Raw genomic sequence first — 20,284 nt, 5'->3', positions numbered from 1 at the left:
CGTTATACACGAATTTGACCCCTCTGCGCTCGGGTTGTCCCATCGGGCGTCGGATCGACCGACTCCGGTTGTTCGCCACCGTGTCTCGCGGGCGCCCCGCCATGCTCGATAGCTGGAGGATAGGGATGAGACCGGAGCCGTAGGGTGGTGGATGTGCGGCTGAGATTAGATGCGAGTAATGCTGTGGATTGAAGATATGTGGGTTGTTGATCCTAGGCGTCAATATCAAATCGTAAGGGTAATAATAGGTCAGGCCAAAATAAAATCGGGACCGTCGATTTGTGATCGCACGGTTTGTATGGCGTACCGGTTCGGTCCAGGGGATCACAGCCGTTGATCCGTTTATCCACGATCAGGAACTGATCTCCCGTATTTTAAAATCACCACCGTTGGTCTCCGATCCAAGGACTGGCGTGGCATACCCCTTGGGCTTGTAATCATGGCCGGTGATCCTCGATCTAACGGCCAGGATCTCTGCTTACCCCTTCAGCCAAGCGAATATGCAAAAGAGCCCCTGCCCTTTTGTTATATGAACCCGCCATCCTGTGCGGGGGTTGCTGAGTCGGGGGAATTTAACGAGTTAGCCCCCGAGGTCTCTGGTTATATTGCGCGCAATCCAGGAAATATAGAAAATAGGAAAAAGGATCACATGAATTGATTTTTGTACAAAAATAAATCTAGAAAATTGCAAAATTCATATTTAATTCATTTTAGCTCCAAATTGATTCATTCCAGTTGCAATAATTTTGTTTTAATATTATCTATCACCTAGTACCTTTGTTTAGCCATGAAACTTAAATTAAAATTGTTCATTTGAATTAATCTATTCTAGGTGCTAAATAACTCCAAAAATTCATAACTCAATAACCGTAACTCCATTTTGATCCATTAGTTGCGTTAGTCTCGTAGCAACGCGTAGATCATTATTATGCAGTATGTTCTTATGTTTGGTGTGATGTTAATTTTGCCTATACCATGTCTGTTTGTATTGCTACGACTAGCAGTGAGGTTACGAGGATCTGAAGTTCATCCTGTCACCTGAAATCTCAAGTCCCAGGCAAGTTGTGCCCTTGATCACTTCTTTTTACCCACTCATGTTCTAATTAATCATAATGATCTGCATAGGTTAATTTTGATGGGACCCAATAGGTTACCCTAGTTTGTCTACCTTTATACCTTGTTTACCACTGAACTTTTTGGGTAGTACTTGCTAGTGCTTTATGTGGTTTTGGGTATGAAGATACATTATTCATGGTCACACTTTTATTATCTGTTTATTATTACTGTTCATGATAAGATCATTATGTTAATTGGAACATGGAGCGACCACCCGGGAAAACAGTGCTACCACAAGGGTTTAATGGGACGCCCTTAGCTGATTAATTAGGAAAGCTAGTGGAAGACTACCTTACCCGAAAGGGGCAAGGGCAGTAGGGGAGTGGTCAGTGTAGGGAGGCCCTCGGGAGGATTTTGCTGCGATGGCGGTCCTGCAAGGGATTCCTGCATTGGAGCTTCCTATAAACTGTAGCGGGTTTTCTGAAGCTAGTGGAACTTTATAAAGGCCTCGTAGTGTTACCCTGCCTCGCCTCCTCGGTAGAGGTGTATGGGAAGTCGCGATCCCTTGGCAGATGGGTAACATGACTTGTGGGTAAAGATGTGCAACCTCTGCAGAGTGTAAAACTGGTATACTAGCCGTGCTCACAGTCATGAGCAGCTCGGACCCTCACATGATTAAATTATGGAACTTAAACTCAATTTGTCATATGCATTGCATCGCAGGTGAGGTTGTTACTTTTGTTCTACTACTTAATTGGGCTGGTATTTACTTATACTTAGTAATTGCTAATAAAATTTTGACCAACTTTAAAAGCAATGCTCAGCTCTAACCATCCTCTTTGGTAAGCCTTACACTTCACGTGAGCTCCCACCTTTGGCGAGTTCATGCACATTATTCCCCACAACTTGTTGAGCGATGAACGTATGTGAGCTCACTCTTGCTGTCTCACACCCCCCCACAGGTCAAGAACAGGTACCACAGGATAAGGCGCATGGAGGATGCTGCGATGAGTTCGTGAGAGATCTAGGTCGTCGTCTCCCAGTCAACTTTGGGTTGCCGGACCGTTGTCTCCTTATAATGTAATTATTTATTTATTTTGTACAGAACTCCTATTATATAGTAAAGTTGTGACATTCGATCCTGTGCCATGATTCATCATATGTGTGAGACTTGGTCCCAACACACCTGGTGATTATGTTTGCGCCCGGGTCTTGGTGCCCCGAAATCCGGGTGTGACAGAAGTGGTATCAGAGGAATGTTGACTGTAGGACGGAACCTAGATAGAACTGGACAACCAATATTTACTTACCTCTGCTACTCTGATTCTTTTCTAAACTTCCCTTAATCTTCTCTCATCTAATTCCGCTTACTCTGATTATTCTTATCTTTTCTTTCCAAAGACAAATGTGGATTTCACACTTTGAAATCTTGTGCCTAAAAGTGACCTTTATGAATAGGAGACCTAATCTTAGGAACAAAAACAATTTTTTTTCTCTATGCACTTGAATGCTTGTTCTTATGATATTGGTTTGATTTGGATCTTTGATTGAGTGTGATGAGTTGTGGAGTAATGTCCACAATTACATCTGCATATACATATAGGCGTAAATATAAATAAATAAAATTTATAAGATAACTAGACAAACTAGATTATCCCTCATTAAAGGATCTAGCCTAACAATATCCATCTCATCTTAAAAGATTCTATCCTACACTCATAGATCCATCTTATCCTAATAAGCATAATTATCCCGCACTAGTGTAACAACCATGAGCTAATTCAAAATTTATTTAGATATCTAGTCTAAAAAAAGTCATATCGATTTATTCTAGATCTGATCCAACCTAATAGGTTAATCTAACCTGATGAAGTCTAACCTTAAGTTGAGCTAACCTAAGGATAGCCCTTAAAAAGTTAACACTAGTAAAATAAACTCGATCCTACTCCTATAAATCTTGTTCTCTCCTCATGCACATAAACCTAAAATTAGTGCATTAGACCAACTCTACCGTGAACATAAGAGCTAACCCAACCAATAGTGTCATGATGGATTGCATAATCTGTCTATTCCCACCTAACATCAAATGAACTTTAGACCTACATCATGTAGCCTATCTCATCCAAATCTATCTTAAACACATTCCCCCACCCCCGATGATATGCACTCACCGCGAATCAATGAGCTCAAGACCGGAGAAGAAAATATCAACCTCGTCAAGGAAAGAGAGGAGTCAAACACGATCTTCAGATGCATTACCACTCAACACGGAATCCTTTCACATCATAAACTTGCTTATCCTAGGTTTTTCGTGCCCTAACCTATCTTTTATCCTACACAATAAGATGACTATACATATATATACCCATGCTTCCATAACCACTTTCTGAATAACATGAAACTTCTTATTCTTAATCTAATTAGAAGTTAAAGGCTAAACTACAAATAAAGCTTTTTGTATTCTTTTTCTTACAGATCTCGAGGACGAGATTATTTTTAAGGGGGGTAGGATTTGTAACATCCCAAAATCCTAACTTGGGAATTTCATAAAAGTTTGTCCAAAATATTTGAGTTAAAGTTTGGATCTGGGATTCAACTTAAAACGAGAAAACAAATGAATAAGAATTTTATTAGCTTAGTAAATATTTCTTGGAAATAAATAAGTGGCAATATTATATATTTTTATTTTATCAAAGATAGATTTGACTCTCAAAACCAAAAGTCAAAGTTGAAAAATCTTTTAATAAACGTAAAGAATCCTAATCTCGGATGAGTGAATTATTCTTTTGTCTCTCTCATGAATTAGGCATCGATATTATTCAAATAATAAAATAAATAATAAAATATCATCACATCTTGCTGGGATTATTTTGTTTTTTTAACTCGGAATTGAATTTATTTGAAGTTCAAATTCAAAAGAATAAAGAATAGGAAAGAAAACAGAAAAAAAATATAAAAAGGGGGAACAAGACCTATTTGGGCCGAATCTACCGTGGCCCATCTCCACCTGAACGGCTTCATCGCGCGTACACCACCCACGGGTGGCTCCCTGGCGTGTGGGTCCCACACCGGCTTCACACTCACGCCGCGCCGCGGGCACTCGCTGCCATGTGGGCCTGTGTCCTTGTCGCCTCGCTGTGTCGCTGTTGCGTGGGCCCGGTTGCCAGAAGCGTCTCCCTCGCACCGGACTCGGCCGTAACATCCGGCGAAGCTTTACCGAATAACCAGGATCCGACAGCTTTGCTTCCCTGTGCAAATCCCCTAGCTCCGAGTGCATAAGTACCGGCCGAAGCTGGTCGTTTTCCCATCTCATCGAAACATGGCAAGAGATCTTAGCCCCTACAGAGCAAGAATCAGGGTACAATGGTGTCGCCACCGCCATCCTTGGCCTTCACCACCGTTTTGAAGCCCGGGATGATCGACCGGGGACATTAGCGGCCGCACTGGGTTGGCGTCCGGGTCCTCTCCGGGCGGTACAAGGGGTGGGACAACATGGAATCTCACATTGGAGTTCATCGCCACCGCAGAATCCGCCGTGCGCCATGGCCGCCTAACCCTTCGCCATAGGAACCTTTGGTAAGCATTCCAACCAATTTGGCTCATCGTTATACGCGAATTTGACCCCTCTGCGCTCGGGTTGTCCCATCGGGCGTCGGATCGACCGACTCCGGTTGTTCGCCACCGTGTCTCGCGGGCGCCCCGCCATGCTCGATAGCTGGAGGATAGGGATGAGACCGGAGCCGTAGGGTGGTGGATGTGCGGCTGAGATTAGATGCGAGTAATGCTGTGGATTGAAGATATGTGGGTTGTTGATCCTAGGCGTCAATATCAAATCGTAAGGGTAATAATAGGTCAGGCCAAAATAAAATCGGGACCGTCGATTTGTGATCGCACGGTTTGTATGGCGTACCGGTTCGGTCCAGGGGATCACAGCCGTTGATCCGTTTATCCACGATCAGGAACTGATCTCCCGTATTTTAAAATCACCACCGTTGGTCTCCGATCCAAGGACTGGCGTGGCATACCCCTTGGGCTTGTAATCATGGCCGGTGATCCTCGATCTAACGGCCAGGATCTCTGCTTACCCCTTCAGCCAAGCGAATATGCAAAAGAGCCCCTGCCCTTTTGTTATATGAACCCGCCATCCTGTGCGGGGGTTGCTGAGTCGGGGGAATTTAACGAGTTAGCCCCCGAGGTCTCTGGTTATATTGCGCGCAATCCAGGAAATATAGAAAATAGGAAAAAGGATCACATGAATTGATTTTTGTACAAAAATAAATCTAGAAAATTGCAAAATTCATATTTAATTCATTTTAGCTCCAAATTGATTCATTCCAGTTGCAATAATTTTGTTTTAATATTATCTATCACCTAGTACCTTTGTTTAGCCATGAAACTTAAATTAAAATTGTTCATTTGAATTAATCTATTCTAGGTGCTAAATAACTCCAAAAATTCATAACTCAATAACCGTAACTCCATTTTGATCCATTAGTTGCGTTAGTCTCGTAGCAACGCGTAGATCATTATTATGCAGTATGTTCTTATGTTTGGTGTGATGTTAATTTTGCCTATACCATGTCTGTTTGTATTGCTACGACTAGCAGTGAGGTTACGAGGATCTGAAGTTCATCCTGTCACCTGAAATCTCAAGTCCCAGGCAAGTTGTGCCCTTGATCACTTCTTTTTACCCACTCATGTTCTAATTAATCATAATGATCTGCATAGGTTAATTTTGATGGGACCCAATAGGTTACCCTAGTTTGTCTACCTTTATACCTTGTTTACCACTGAACTTTTTGGGTAGTACTTGCTAGTGCTTTATGTGGTTTTGGGTATGAAGATACATTATTCATGGTCACACTTTTATTATCTGTTTATTATTACTGTTCATGATAAGATCATTATGTTAATTGGAACATGGAGCGACCACCCGGGAAAACAGTGCTACCACAAGGGTTTAATGGGACGCCCTTGGCTGATTAATTAGGAAAGCTAGTGGAAGACTACCTTACCCGAAAGGGGCAAGGGCAGTAGGGGAGTAGTCAGTGTAGGGAGACCCTCGGGAGGATTTTGCTGCGATGGCGGTCCTGCAAGGGATTCCTGCATTGGAGCTTTCTATAAACTGTAGCGGGTTTTCTGAAGCTAGTGGAACTTTGTAAAGGCCTCGTAGTGTTACCCTGCCTCGCCTCCTCGGTAGAGGTGTATGGGAAGTCGCGATCCCTTGGCAGATGGGTAACATGACTTATGGGTAAAGATGCGCAACCTCTGCAGAGTGTAAAACTGGTATACTAGCCGTGCTCACGGTCATGAGCAGCTCGGACCCTCACATGATTAAATTATGGAACTTAAACTCAATTTGTCATATGCATTGCATCGCAGGTGAGGTTGTTACTTTTGTTCTACTACTTAATTGGGCTGGTATTTACTTATACTTAGTAATTGCTAATAAAATTTTGACCAACTTTAAAAGCAATGCTCAGCTCTAACCATCCTCTTTGGTAAGCCTTACACTTCACGTGAGCTCCCACCTTTGGCGAGTTCATGCACATTATTCCCCACAACTTGTTGAGCGATGAACGTATGTGAGCTCACTCTTGCTGTCTCACACCCCCCCACAGGTCAAGAACAGGTACCACAGGATAAGGCGCATGGAGGATGCTGCGATGAGTTCGTGAGAGATCTAGGCCGTCGTCTCCCAGTCAACTTTGGGTTGTCGGACCGTTGTCTCCTTATAATGTAATTATTTATTTATTTTGTACAGAACTCCTATTATATAGTAAAGTTGTGACATTCGATCCTGTGCCATGATTCATCATATGTGTGAGACTTGGTCCCAGCACACCTGGTGATTATGTTTGCGCCCGGGTCTTGGTGCCCCGAAATCCGGGTGTGTCACTAATCCACAAATCTAGATTGGGCCAGAGACGAAATAGTAGACAGAGAACTCATCCCAGCAACAAAGCACAACACCCAAGCTAAGGAGCACTTAGAGCAAATGTAATAAGGTGACGTAGGTGGACTGCAAGAGATACAATGTCAAATTTTTGATGACATGTAAGAAAGAGAAATAGAGAGAAAGAAAGTTTGTTGCTCACTAGTAGCTAGCTGAAGGTGGGTTGCTTACAGACTTCAAGACACTTTGTGAGAGAATATGATGAAGCAAATAATAAATGTATAGCTTATATCATGTAAGAGTTATTATATCAGTAGGCTTTTAGTTGACTATATGTGACATGTTAGCATTATAAAGCGTAATATGAGTTATATTATTGAAGCTCTTAAGGTTGAACATAAAAAATAACATAAACTTAACATCCATCCCTGCATCTAGGGTTGAGCATTCGTTTTTTAAACTTCGGTTCTGTTTTTCGGTTTTAAAAAACTTTGGTTTTTCAGACATTAGAAAATGATCGGTTTTCTAGAAAATAAAAAATCTAGAAGTTTGGTTTTAGTTTTTAGGTAAAAACCGAATACCAAACTTATACTCAAGACAACACATATAACAAGTTTACATGATATATTACACATAATTTTAAAAAGTAAAAATTTTATAGGTACAACTATTTAAAGATACATCATACATCACATACAAATAAATGAATAACAATTTAATTGCATCACACATTTAGTTTACATAATCAAATAGTCAAATTTTAGAATTGACAAAGTTTGGTATTTCGGTTCGGTATACTGTGAAAATCAATTATGATACCGAAAATCGAACTTCTTATATACAAAAACCGTAACCAAACTACTGAAAAAACTAAAATTTCGGTTTGGTTCGGTATGGTTTTGTTTAATTTTTTGTTTATGGTAAAAAATTGTCCATCCTGTATTATCTACCCATCCATGTCAAATCATTTGTGATTTTTGTTCAGCCATTTCAAAGTGGATGACCATCGTCTAAGATGACGAATAACACACGCTATATCTCGTGCATGTATTCTTTTCATACATGTACTTTTCTTAAGTTGGAGCATGGGAAGGGATAGGAGCATACGCTATCTCTTCGTAGACATTTCAAAGTGGTAGGGTATAGTTTGACGTAGCAAGGTCTGTAGCAGGACAATATATTATATATAGGAGTATTGCTTAATTATGGCAGGGAAATTGGCACCATATTTCAACTACTATCTGTACAAAGTTGGATAGTAGGAGCATACAATTTTAGAATTGTCATCACATGGTGCAGCCGTGCAAGTGAGAGGCAAGAATTGTCATCACAATGTGCTGCCAGACATATATATAGCGTGTTTGGTTTGAGAAATAAGATAATCCATCATTTTTTCACTCCTTATTTTTATATTTGGTTTGTAGATTGAAATAAGTTGATCTATCATCATTTCATTCTTTATAAGCTAATAATTAGTAATAATATTCCACCAAATTTTTGGAATGAACTCATGATGAACTAAGGGTCTGTTTGGTTCCTTTAGTTTAGAGACTAAAGTTTAGTTAGAAGACTAAAGTTTAGTCCATAACTTATTTGGTTGTAGGGACTAAAAGCATTCAGAGCATATTGAGGGTGTGTTTGGTTTGACTTTTGGCTTTGGCTTTTGCCCCCCTAAAAGCCAAAAGTCAACCAAAGGGCTGGATCCAGGAAACAGCTTTTTCTAAAAGCCGACTTTCTCGTAGTGCAAATTTGAAAGCACCCCTGGACCTGCTTTTACTGGCTTTTCGGATGGAACTATGAAAACATATATCGAAGAATTTTTAACGACTTTTAGTGGTTTTCACCAAACGATTTTTAGCTTTTTAACAGTTTACAGCCTACAACAGCTTTTTCCACAGCTCACAGCCCACAGCAACTTTTTTCACAGCCACAGCCCAACCAAACAGACCCTGAATAAATCACAAGACCAAAATACTCCTTAGCATTCTCCTGTAATTAGTGCAATTGAAATAAATAAGGGAAAAAGTGAAATTAATATGATTTAGTTCCTTTTAGTCACCGACTAAAACAGTTTAATCCATGTTTTAGTCCTACCATTTGGTAATTTAGAGACTAAATGAGACTAAAATGAAGAGACTAATCTTTAGTCGCTCAAACCAAAGAGAGCCTAACTCATCTAGAATGGATTGATTTTTCAAACCAAACACTCCCGTAAAAAATCATGCATGTTCAGAGTTTTCCAAATTAACATGTCGCGAATGTGGAAACCGATTATGATACCGAAAATCGAACTTCTTAGATATAAAAATCGAAACCGAACTACCGAAAAAAACCAAAATTTTGATTTGATTCTGTACGGTTCGGTTCGATTTTTGATTTATGGTAAAAAGTGTCCACCCTGCATTATCTACCCATCCGTGTCAAATCATTGGTGATTTTTGTTCAGTCATCTCAAAGTGGACGCCCATCGTCTAAGGTGACGAATAGCACACACTATCTCTTCGTAGACATTTCAAAATGGTAGGGTATAGTTTGACGTAGCAAGATATGTAGTAGGACAATAAATTATATATAGGAGTATTGCTTAATTATGGCAGGGAAATTGGCACCATATTTCAACTACTATCTGTACAAAGTTGGATAGTAGGAGCATACAATTTGGAATTGTCATCACATGGTGCGTGCAGCCGTGCAGGTGAGAGGCAAGAATTGTCATCAAAATGTGCTGCCAGACGCATATATATAGCGTGTTTGTTTTAAAAAATGAGATAGTCCATGTTTTCACTCCTTATTTTTATGTTTGGTTTGTGGATTGGAATGAGTTGATCTATTATCATTTCATTCTTTATAAGCTAATAATTAGTAATAATATTCCACCAAATTTTTAAAATGAACTCATGATGAACTAAGGGCATGTTTGGGTCCTTTAGTTTAGAGACTAAAGTTTAATTAGGAGATTAAAGTTTAGTCACTACCTTGTTTGATTGTAGGGACTAAAAGCATTCAGAGCATATTGAATAAATCACAAGAAGACCAAAATACTCCTTAGCATTCCCCTACAATTAGTGCAACTGAAATAAATAAGGGTAAACAATGAAATTAATATGGTTTAGTCCCTTTTAGTCACCTCTTGAGAGACTAAAGACTAAAATAGTTTAGTCCATGTTTTAGTGTCACCGTTTAGTAATTTAGACTAAATGATACTAAAATAAAAGAATTAATCTTTAGTCACTCGAACCAAACGGAGTCTAACTCTTCTAGAAGAATGTACAACACCTCCACAAGAAATCATGCATGTTCAGAGTTTTCCAAATTAACATGTCGCAGATGTGGAGAGGACAGTCGGAAACATGCACAAACACGTACCACACCACATATATGAAGCAAGAAAGAGGAGACAAGGAACTTTATTCCGGAGGAAGCCACCACCTAATTTTCTAAAACGGATCGTGGGCCTCATGCACATGCAGCTCACCCCCCCTGCTGAGCTGCTCTGCTCTAGTAGCTAGGGTTTGCGTTCAGCTATACAAGCTAGGACTTGAAGGCGTGCACGGCAGACACCAGAGCATGGATGGATGCTTGTCCTTGTCCCCCACAGGCTACGTGTTTTTTCCTCGGGAGGTTTAAATTCTGTGTCCGATGATCCGGCATTAAACATCATATGCTTCACCGGGACAATTGTCTACTGATGGGGTATACTTTTTCCCTGGAGTTGAAGTTGCCCGGAGTACTGGAGCCCCGGCCGCCCCATGTGTCCTCTGCCATATAGCCGATCTGCCGTATCGTCGTCGCAGCAGGTCTTCTCAGCTTCTCTCTACATTATGTCCAAGACAAAATAAAGTCTCTCCTAAGAGATTACCAAAATTAAATAGTTTCGAGTTTGTTGGTCAACTGCTTCGATTACAGGAGAAGATTAAAACAATGCAACATAATAATTAGAGATACAAGACCTTCGTCCCTTCAATCTATCTCGAGAGGAAGAGCAGATTAAAGGAAGAAGACCATCATAATTATGATTCTAAAGTAGTCAAGGTAGGCAAACATAATTAAGGAAAATCATTACTATCATATTCTCTTTATTATTCTTCCCTTGAATATAAGTGATTACAATTATATCTTCGAAGGTTGAGACAACGGTTTGACGATGACAAGAAAACGTACCTTAGGAGGCAGAGCGATACCGTTCCTCAACGTCCCTCGTGTATGACACTGTGCCTCCATTTATAGTGGCGGTTCGGTATACATCTTCATATGAAAATATAATCATGTACACAGTTCCTATACACATAAACTACGAAATTCATCAAGGGGGTCATCGTCTTTTTACCATATAGACGTACTGAACAAGCCTTCAGAATCTCCCTTCATCTGGTTAGCCGAAGACCTCCTTCGTCTGCCCGGTTGAGAGCTTCGTTTCTAGACAGTGGAACCGAAGCCTCCGAATCCACCTTCGTGCACATCGCTAGGACGAAGGTGGCTCCATTGTTCCTTCGAAGCACCTGAAACAAACTTAGAAACGATTAATGTCCTTGTATTTCGAGGACCTTTGGCAAAAGTAGACTTTCAATAGTAGCCCCTCATGTTATTAGTTTGTTTTTCATAATCAGCTCAGACCACAGAATAAATGAAGGAGGCACCGCGCCGAAGGTCAGAAAAACACCTTCCCGAAGCATGTTACCGAAAACGAATTCTTAAAAATACGTTTTTACAGGTATCCGACATAGGGGACCACTCGTAGTGGGCAATTGTGCATGATTTCCTCAAATTCCGTGTCTTTTTTTCTATAAAATGAGATAAGATCCTGACAACTTGGCACAACATTTACTTGTATTGCCTACCTGCTGCCCTTGCTTTCTTTGCCACTGAAGCTCACTTCGACTCACTGTTTTTCCACACTTTGTTAGCTTCGTTGTTTTAGGGATGACAGGAGAGAAACCAAGCATCGAACTTGCTATTGTGGTAGCTTGGGTGTCGCTGAGAAAATAGAAGCGGTTCCAACCACTGAGAGCAGCGTCTTAGTTAGCGCAGTTGAGACCTCTGCTCCAATTGATGAAGGTGATCTTGAGAATGTTTTGGTCAATTCGGGGAAAAGTCTGATGAAGATAGTGAGGATTTTGACCTTGGAAAGGATAACAATAATGTTTGATCGTCGAAGCCAGGCCATGTCTGCTTCAGAAAATCGACAATAATGAGGGGGGGTATTGAGGTGCTGAAAAAGACGGATAACATTAATGACATTGATATAATTAGGCTTGGGGGGAGAAGATACTACTCAGAGAAGAATGAAGTGGTAGTATTATGAAGCTTCCTTAAAGCCAGGCTTCAATTCCCACTTCATAAGATGGTTGTAGAGGTATTGAAAAGGTATGATATATACCTTCATTAGCTGACCCCCAATTCTATAATGGGGCTCGTGGTTTTTTATCTAGGCTATATGAAGCCACGACATAAAACCAAATGTAGAATGCTTCTGCTAGATACATGAGCTCCATTACCAAACGAAGGCAACGAGGAAGGAGCGACTTCATAATAACTTCAGATGTTATAGTTTCTAGTATCATAATGACGCTCATTTTTCTGTCCTGGCTCACAGCAGTAAGTGGCCTAACTCCTGGATGAAGGAATGGTTTTTGCAAAAAATGACTTAAAAATAGGAAGGATGTCAAGGGCATTATTTAGAGGTCCATTAAGCCCAACTTCGACATCAAGAGGCAGTGTGCTATATGAATAACGAAGCATATGCTGCCATGGTCGCCTTCAATGTTGTCTGTAGCTATGTTGGCATAAGGGACCTGATCTAGGAACACTTGACGTTCAATATCTGGCCGCTCCAAGCCAAATGGATAATGCTGGAGCCAAAGGAAGATAGCTCGACGAAGCAAGAGGTGGGGAGTGGAAGTCTCGTGAGATTAAAATACACGTACAAGTTTGAGAGTGAGTTTGGAGAGCTATGTGATGAATGCTTGTGTGCCATTGAGGGGAAATGTAACGAAGTTCTTGGAAACTTTGTTAAAAAGGAGGACAAGGCCCTGACGAGTGCATTCAGGGGCCAGAAAATGTGGAGATTAATAATGTTTTTGATGTGATAGGATTCTTTTATCTGGACTAACCCCGACTAACGTAGGGAGAAGGTGAAAGGGAAATGGGTAAATAAGCCATTTCCATTTTGTTTTGGTGATTAGTATCCAACACAACATATTGGACTAACTACTGGCTAAGTTTATGAGCACAAGTTTAATTCAAAGCAAATTGAGTGAAGGAAAGTTCAACTCAGCTCAACAAAGGCCTAGAAGTGCAACATTTGATAAAAGGGTAAAACTATAAGGTTTTAACCTTTAAATATATATGTTGCATTTACCTGTTTGATGTTCCTAGCACTTTGGTTTGCTCACTAACTCAGTTTCTAGAAAAAGTGCATTTTGCCTTGAGTTTGAGTTGAAACAGGAAAATTACAAGGGAGATGAGCTAAAGGTATGGACCTATGACTTAGGCATGTCAAATATACTCTAAATATGTTTGTCTAAGTCATATAATAGCTCCCAAGAAAAGCCAAGTAGAGTTGGACAAGTTTGGTTAAAAAATGACTTCAACTCAGGGTTCTGTGGCACACTAGACCGAGTCCGTGTGCCACCGGATCTATTTACCAGAGACAACTGCAGGAGGACTCAAACAACATGGTACACCGGACTAGTCCGGTGGTGCACCGGACCACGTCCGCACGAACTGCTCAGCTTTGGAAATTTTAATTATGAAATTCACTGGACCTTTTATAGGAGTGGTCTGGTGGTGCACCGGACTGCGTAGTAACGACTACTTCGGCTGACAATGGCTACTTCAACAAATAATGAACACGTGGCAGTCTAATGGTGGACCCAATTGATCTGGTGCCGACCCAATTTGGAAGGCCCCAGTCAAGATCTTGGAGGACCCTGTCCCTGTTCCCGGTCCGGTGGGGCATAATACCTATCCGGTGTGCCACCCGAGAGCATATTTTCTACATGTTTGTGGAGGAAGGTTCAACGACCATTTGGCGCCTTGGGTCTAAAATTAGGCCCCAATTTCGACCTCCACTGCACACCAAGAATACGATGAGCAAGTGCACACATACACATTTGTGAGACATACCGAGCAATTCGAGCGCCTATTCTAGTGAGATAGTGTTGTATTGCTGCTATGTGTTTGTGTTGTGACTTTGTGGTGTTGTTCTTTTGCTCTTGGGTGTATTTTTATTCTCCCTCTTTGTTGTTCTAGAGTGTTAACTATCATCAAACTATGTACGGCTACAAGAGACTCTATATTATGGAGGTCCTTGCGAAGGGAAAAGTATAAGGAAGACCGTGGGCTCAAGTTGATCATTGGATCACTTGAGAAGGATTGAGTGCAACCCTCATCCATTGGGACACCACAACGTGGAGTAGGCAAGCATTTGAGGCTTGACCGAACCATATGATAAATCGCTTTGTCTCTTGTGCTTGATATTTTGCGATTTACTCTTCCTTTCTATCCTATAGTTCTTACTTCATTCTTTACTTGTGATATTGCTCAAGTTAATTCCGTAATCTTGTGAGAGCAATCAAGTGGAAGAACCTCTCCTCCTTATCACTCTGACTTGATCTGTTTTTGCACTAACACTTACTTGGGATCAAGTTTTTGTTTAAGTTGTGATTTTCAGGTGTCACCTATTCACCCCTCTAGGTGACTATCAATTGGTATTAGAGCCCAACACTTCTTGTTAAGCCTAATCGCTCGCAGTGGTGTCAAGAGAAGATCTTAAAGAAAGGGGAAGGTGGTCGACCATATAGAGAAGGACAAGGCACCTTTGAAGGACAAGACTGAAGATAAGAAGCCCGTCGACTCGAAGAAGGATGGCAAGAAAAAGCAAGCCAAGATGACCGTCTACTACGAGACAGATTCTTCTACATCGCCATCTCCTTCAAGCGACAAAAAAATCTTCCTCCAAGCATCATGAGGAAAAACTGGTTAAATCTAAATTCAATCGCACTCCATCATTTACTCTTGAATTTCTCACAATTCGAATGCCTAATTGCTTCTATACCTCTTGGGAAACCTCCCCACTTTGATGGTGAAGATTATTCTTGGTGGAGCCACAAAATGTGTAATTATCTTTATTCTCTCCACCCTAGCATTTGGGACATTGTAAAAAATGGAATGCAAATACCAGATAGTGATGATGAAAGTTATAATGTTGTAGAAGTAGAAAAAATTATTCATAGAAATATCCAAGCCACTACTGTTTTGCTAGCTTCTCTTTGCACCAGGGAAGAATACAATAAGGTGAATGGCTTGGAAAATGCAAAGGAGGTATGGGACACCTTAAAGACTGTGCATGAGGGCAATACAATGACTAAAATCACCAAGATGGAACTCTCGAAGGTGAGCTTGGGAGGTTCACCATGAAGAGGGGAGAAGGACCACAAGAAATTTACAACAGGCTCAAATCCCTTGTGAACCAAGCATGGAACTACAGAAGCAAGAGATGGGTGGATCATGGAGTCATTCGACTCATGCTAAGGTCATTTACAGTTTTAGATCCTACTCTTGTTTCTTTGATCCGTGAGAACCCTAGGTATATAGAGTTGGTGCCCAAGGAGGTGCTTGGCAAATTTGTTAGCCATCAAATGATGGTTAGGGATGTTAAGTACATCGACGATGTTACCAATGGGAGCACCTCCTCCAGTGAGCCGCAAGTTGTTGCTTTCAAAGCAACAAATGAGAAGGAGGTGACCCCCAACAAGGTGGCGCAAGTTGAGGCGGGCAACCTCAGCGATGAAGAAATGGTCCTCGTCGTCTAGCGCTTCAAGAACGCATTGAAGGGGCACAATGACTACAACAACAACAAATCAAAAGGGAAGCATGCTTGCTTCAAGTGTCGTAAGACTGGTCATTTCATAGCTAACTGTCCAGAAAATGAAAGTGATGACTAGGAAAAGACCAAGAAGGGAAACAAGGTGGAAAATAAGAAATTTTACAAGAAGAAGGGTGAGGCACACATTGGCAAGGAGTGGGACTCGGATGGTAGCTCCTCTAACTCTAACGGTGAAGGCCTCACTGCCATCGCCTTCAACAAATCATCTCTCTTCCCCAACAAGCGTCATACTTGCCTGATGGCAAAAGAGAAGAAGGTATTTTCTAGAGATATTCCCAAATGTACTTCTTCTAGTGATGAGTCTAGTGATGATGAGGAGGATTATAACAAATTATTTAAGGGCCTTGGTAGATTTAAAATTGATAAAATTAATGAATTAATCAATTCCATCAATGAGAAGAATGAACTGATAGAAAAGCAAGAAGATATTTTTGATGAGCATGATAAATTTGTTAATGTAGAAAATGCCCTTGCCCTAGAATTATAAAAGAATAAATTTTTGTCTAAGGAGATGTCTGACTGTCATTGTACAATTTCATGTCTTAATGTTGATAATGATGAGTTAAATGTTAAGATTGGTAAATTGAATGAATGTCAAGCATCTACATACTCTGTTGAGCATGGTACCATTTGCACTAGGTGTAGGGATGTAGATGTTGATGCTTTTCATTCTAATGTTGTCCTCATTGCTAGCTTGAATGATAAAATTGCTAAACTAAATGATGAAGTTAAAATTTACAATAATGAATTAGAAAAGGTCAAATTTGCTAGGGAGCCTATTTGAGTGGTGGCATCCCAAGATCAAGGATGGTCTTGGGTTCCAAAAGGAAGCTAAAGACAAATCCAACGGGAGCCATGAGTGTCCTAAATTTGTAAAGCAAAAGGGAAAGGCTTCTGTGGTCCAAAATGCTCATTCTTCTTGTGCTTATATTGCTCATGATAATCATGCTCATATTCCTCATGATACGCATAATGAGAATGTTCATGTTGCTCATAATGATCATCCTATTCATGTTGTTCATAATGTGCATAATGCTTATGTTCCTCATACCATGATTGCTAGTTCTTCTAAATCCTCATTTGCTAAAGCTTATCATGGTAGTAATAGGCATAATGTTCATAATGCTAGATCTATTAATGTGCCTAAAAAGAAGAATGCATCAACTGACCCTTTTATTTCATATCATACTTTTGATGTGTCATATGTGTTGTCATGCAAACCTAGTAAGGTCATTGCTACTCATGTTGGTCCTAGGCACAAGAATGGTAAAACTTATGTCTGGGTGCCAAAATCTTATGTCACTAACCTTAAAGGACCCAACTATGTTTGGGTAATTAAAACCCTAGCCTAAAATTGTTTTGCAGGTTTATGCATCCGGGGCACAAGCCGAGTCATCGATAGCGGATGCTCAAACCACATGACTGGTGAGAAGCGCATGTTCTCATCCTATGTCAGGAACAAGGATCCCCAATATGCTATTATTTTTAGAGATGGGAATCAAGAAAGGTAAAAGGGCTAGGTAAAATTGTTATCAGCACCGAGCATTCAATTTCCAATGTATTTTGGTGGATTCACAAGATTATGGCCCTGTTTGGCACAACTTATTTTATGCTTCTTCACTGATTTAAGTAGAAGCTGTGCCAAACAGGAAGCTTCTGCAGTAGCTTATCAGTTTAACTGCTTCTCAAAATGAACTAAAAATAGACAATAAGCAGAAGCTGCTTTTCACCAGCTTATCAGATAAGCTGCTTTTTCAACAAGCAGTAGCTATGCCAAACATGGCCTATAATCTACTTTCTGTTAGTCAATTGTGTTCTACTGGATATAATTGTCTATTTACCAATGTTGATGTTACAGTCTTTAGAAGAAATGATGGTTCAATTGCATTTAAAGGTGTATTAAAGGGAAAACTTTATCTAATAGATTTTTCGAATGATAAAGTTGACTTGATGCATGTCTAAATGCAAAGACCAACATGGGCTGGTTATAACATCGTCGCCTAGCACATGTTGGGATGAAAAACCTTCATAAGCTTCTAAAGGGTGAACATGTGTTAGGACTATCAAATGTCTATTTTTGAGAAAGACAGTCCTTGTGCAGCTTGTCAAGCAGGAATGCAGGTTGGTTCAAGTCATCACATGAAGTACATAATGACAACATTAATACCGCTGGAGTTATTGCAAATGGATTTATTCGACCATGTTGCTTATCTAAGAATTGTCAGGTGTAAGTATGGTCTTGTAATTGTTGATGAATATACATGCTTCAATTGGATATTTCTCTTATAGAATAAAAGTGAAACTCAAGGGTCCCTCAAGAGATTCTTAAGGAGATCTCAAAATGAGTTCAACTTAAGGATCAAGAAGATTCAGAGCAACAATGGCTTGGAGTTCAAAAACATATAGGTTGAAGAGTACCTTGAGGAAGAGGGAATTAAGAATGAGTTCTCCTCTCCTTACACACCACATCAGAATGGTGAGATGGAAAGGGAGAACAAAACGCTCATCGATATGGCGAGGACCATTGAGAGCACCTAGAGGGGTGAATAGGAGATGCCTATAAAACACAACTTTAACACAAACAAGGGAGAGGAGAGACTACACTCACAAGAGCAAATATGCAACAACAGAACGCAAGAATGAAGATCATAACACACTTCTCTCATAGAAAGACAGAAGTAGCTCAGAATGATGTTTGGACCTCACTAGAATGTCACAAACGCCTTGTTGTAGAATATGGGAGTGAAGTATGCTCTTGGTGTGCTTGGCTGTTGAAGGAGTGCGCCATGGGGCCTTTTATAGCCCAAGGCCAGCCCCTAGCCGTTGCTCCTTCCTTCTAAATGTTACTAAAATCCTGTTGTTCTCGGGGGCACATGATCAGTCCAGTGTGCACCGGATCGAGAACAATAGCACCCTCCCTGGGATCCAACTAGGCCCCTTCCATAACTGGATGGCACGAGACCAGTTCGGTGCACCTCCGAAATGTGTGCCACATCAGATAGCCGTTGGACAGGGATAGTCGCCTATGATTACTGTGTATTGATAGGACCCCAAGGGTCAACATATATATGCAGACAGGAGGGGAGGAAACCCTAGGGCTGTCGCCTACAGGAGGGTGGCGGCAAGACAGGGGAAAAAACCTCCCAGCAGACGTGGCACAACATCTATGGGCCGAGCCTATACATACGCAGATGACAGCCTGCCCCCCCACACACACAAGGCCTATACAAATATTCTAACACCCACCCCCGCAGTCCCAACTCTAGCCACGACAGATGTTGAGACTGGACCTAAAGTCGGTGAAGAGCGAGGATGGCAAACCTTTAGTGAAAATGTCAGCGAACTGAGATGTCGTTGGAACATGAAGGACACAAACATCCCCAACAGCGACCTTGTCGCAAACGAAGTGAAGATCAATCTCAATATGCTTGGTACGCTGGTGTTGAAACGAGTTAGAGGACATGTAGACGACACTAACATTGTCACAATAGACCGAGCTGCTGCGAGTCAAACGGGAATGTAGTTCCATCAAGTGCTGTCGCAACCAGGAAGCTTCTGCAACAGTATTAGCCACAGCCCGATACTCAGCCTCGACACTCGAGCGAGAGACTGTGGTCTGACACTTGGAGGACCACGATACAAGATTGTTACACAGGAAGACTGCAAAGCCTGAAGTAGACAGGCGAGTGTCAAGGCAGCCTGCCCAATCAGCATCAGTGTATACGATGAGCACAGTCGTAGCGGAATGGTGAAAATGAAGGCCAAAATTCAGAGTACCCTGCAAGTACCAAAGGATGCGCTTGAGAGCAATCAAGTGAGGCTTACGTGGGTCATGCATATGAAGGCATACTTGCTGGACTGCATAAGAGATATATGGATGAGTAAACGTCAAGTACTGCAAAGCACCCGCCAGGCTTCTGTATTGTGAAGGGTCACTGACAGGAGCCCCGGAAGTACCAGAAAGCTTGGCAGAAGTGTCAATCGGAGTGGCATAGGGTTTCCAATCCGTCAACCCAGCGCGAGTAATGATTTCCAACACATACTGTCGCTGATGTAGGAGAAGGCCATGAGATTGCTTCTGCACAGTGATACCCAGAAAATGATGAAGATTGCCAAGATCCTTCATAGCAAATTCCTTTTGTAATGCAGAAACAGTATGCTAAAGCAAGGCAGTACTAGAAGCTGTGAGGACAATGTCATCAACATAGAGGAGCAAGTATGCAGTCTCCACACCATGGCGATATATAAAAAGGGATGTATCTGACTTGGCTTCAACAAATCCCAAAGATAGTAAATAAGAGGCAAATTTACTGTACCAAGCCCGAGGCGCCTGTTTCAGGCCATAAAGAGATTTGTTGAGACGACACACCAGATCTGGCTGAGCAGAGTCAAAGAAACCAGTAGGCTGTGAGCAGTACACTGTCTCTGTCAGAGTGCCATGAAGA

Source organism: Zea mays, chromosome 1, assembly GCF_902167145.1.
Source record: "Zea mays cultivar B73 chromosome 1, Zm-B73-REFERENCE-NAM-5.0, whole genome shotgun sequence".
NCBI lineage: Eukaryota > Viridiplantae > Streptophyta > Magnoliopsida > Poales > Poaceae > Zea > Zea mays.
This window is presented reverse-complemented; position numbering follows the sequence as displayed.